The sequence below is a fragment of the Penaeus vannamei genome, chromosome 26 (assembly GCF_042767895.1).
Source record: "Penaeus vannamei isolate JL-2024 chromosome 26, ASM4276789v1, whole genome shotgun sequence".
NCBI classification, from domain to species: Eukaryota; Metazoa; Arthropoda; class Malacostraca; order Decapoda; family Penaeidae; genus Penaeus; species Penaeus vannamei.
In genome coordinates, this window is record NC_091574.1 from 6,706,656 (window position 1) to 6,709,155 (window position 2,500).

The window sequence follows — 2,500 nt, forward strand, 5'->3', positions numbered from 1 at the left end:
AGGAGAGGGTAATGGAGGAAGGGGGAGGGACAGGGGGATAATCTCCAAAGAAGAGAGAAAAAAGGAAGGAGGGGAGAGAGTTGATAAAAGGGGGGGATAGAAAACAACGAAAGAAGAAGGAAGTCGGACAGATAACGAAAGAGAGGGAGATGTGGAAAGGAGATAGACAGCGAGGGGGAGAGGAAGGGAGAGGGGGCTAGGAAAGTGCATGGCGAGCTTGCTAAAGGGGGCGGGGAGTACGGAGAGAGTAGCAATCATGTTGTCATTTTAACATGATCCCCGCAACTGATCTCTTCCACTGTTCGATAAACCGTTATGTGAATAGGATAGGTGAGTGGACGGAAAGAGGGGTGGGGGTGGCGGGGGTGGAGGTGGTAAGGGATTTTGGGGAGGGAAGGGGGGGTGGGGTGAGGCGGGCGTTCCACGTAACCCCTGACGTAATGTGCATTTCTTTTTGTTTTTGTTTTCGTTTCTTTTTTCCTCCCTCTTTCGCCTGTCTGTCTGTCTGTCTGTCTGTCTCTCTCTCTCTCTCTCTCTCTCTCTCTCTCTCTCTCTCTCTCTCTCTCTCTCTCTCTCTCTCTCTCTCTCTCTCTCTCTCTTTCTCTCTCTCTCTCTCTTCCCCCTCTCTCTCCACCTCCCCAATTCTCCCCCCCTCCTCCTATATCCCCCCTCCCCTCCCTCCCCCTCCCTCTCCCTTCTTCCCTCCCTCCCCTCCCCCACCCTCACACCCCCACCTCTCCCCACCTCTCCCCCCTATCACAAGTATGCTTACGAACCACCCACCACGCCCACCCCCGAGGCTTCCTCCTCCCAACCCCTCCCACCCCCACCACCACCCACCTCCACCCCGAGGCTTCCTCCCCCAACACCACCCACCCACCCCCCCCCCCCCCCCCCGCTCACGTTCTTCAGCATGGCCGGCATACCCTCGATAAGATCTCGAAATGAAGTTAGCAGGCTGGGGTCCCATGCGGGTATCTGTTCAATTAGGGCGGATTAGGTAATTACAGCTTTTATCGCCGATTCTTGGCCGGATGACGAACAGATTGCTCTCGTTGTTCGCATTAAGGAGAGATCGGGAGGGAAGGGAGTAAAAGGAGTAAAAGGAGTAAAAGGAGTAAAAGGAGGGATCTGTGGGCTACGTCGGTCGCGCATTTCTGTGGCTTACGCGAGAAGTGCGTTCGGGTTTGGCGCTTTTTTGTGTCTTTCTTTCTTTCTTTTTATTTATTTTTTGTTTGCTTTTTTTGCTTATTTTTACCTTTATTTTATTTTCTATTTTTTTTTGCCCCCCCCCCCTTTTTTTTGCTTTACTTTTTGGTTATTTTTGCTTCTCTTTTGCTTTAGTTCTCGTATTTTTTTCTTTTGATTTATTTTCTTGTTTTTTTGTGTCTTGTCTTTCCCTTTGATGTGTTTATTCTCATCGTTGTGTTTCTTCATTAGCTTCGTGATGGTAAAGATGGGGGTTGATAATCATAATCGTAATCTCCTTTGTTTTTATTGGTGTTATTATAAGCAATGGAGAATAGAATATTAGTAATTGCAGTGGTAATAGTAAGAGCATTATCATATTTATTATAGATTTTCCTGTCTATTATCGTCATAGAACTTTTATCATATTTATTACAGGTATTATTATCTATTATTATCATAGAACTCTCTCTCTCTCTCTCATTCTCTCTCTCTCTCTCTCTCTCTCTCTCTCTCTCTCTCTCTCTCTCTCTCTCTCTCTCTCTCTCTCTCTCTCTCTCTCTCTCTCTCTCTCTCTATCTATCTATCTGTGTGTGTGTATGCATATGTGTGTGTGTGTGTGTGTGTGTGTGTGTGTGTGTGTGTGTGTGTGTGTGTGTGTGTGTATCTATTTGTCTATCTGTTTGTCTATCTATCTATCTATCTATCTATCTATCTATCTATCTGTCTATCTATATGTATGTATGTATGTATACATAGACAGATAGATGTAGATGTGTTTATCTGTGTGTGTGTTGTTTGTGTATTCGGGTGTGCGTGTGTGTATACATGTGTGTATTTGCATAAGTTTGTATGCGTGCATGTATGTGTGTCTTATCTTCCGGTTAGTCAGATTTTCCTGCTCCTGAAATCATTTGTCTTGTAGAGCAATTACAGTTATTGTACATCGCCGACAGCCAGAAAGAGAAATACAACTTTAACATGTATTTTCTCATAATTAATGTTAGCGCTTGTTAGTATGCTGACGATATTGTTCATATTGTTGTGTTTGTTGTGCGTGTTGGTAAGTAATGATCTTAGATTAGAGTTTTTAGCGATTAAGTTTGTGCTGAAGAGAACACGGAACATAACTGGTTGAAGGAACACGGGACAACTGGGGAAGCGAGTTGTTCATCAGCGAGGTTTGGGAAATTGTTCAGGAGGAGTAGGGGAAATATTGTTCATAATTTTGCGGTAGTTTTTCGTCTGTTCTGCGGTGATACTTGGGAGCTATTGTGATATTCGGTATTTTTGAACTTGGAGAACATTGTTC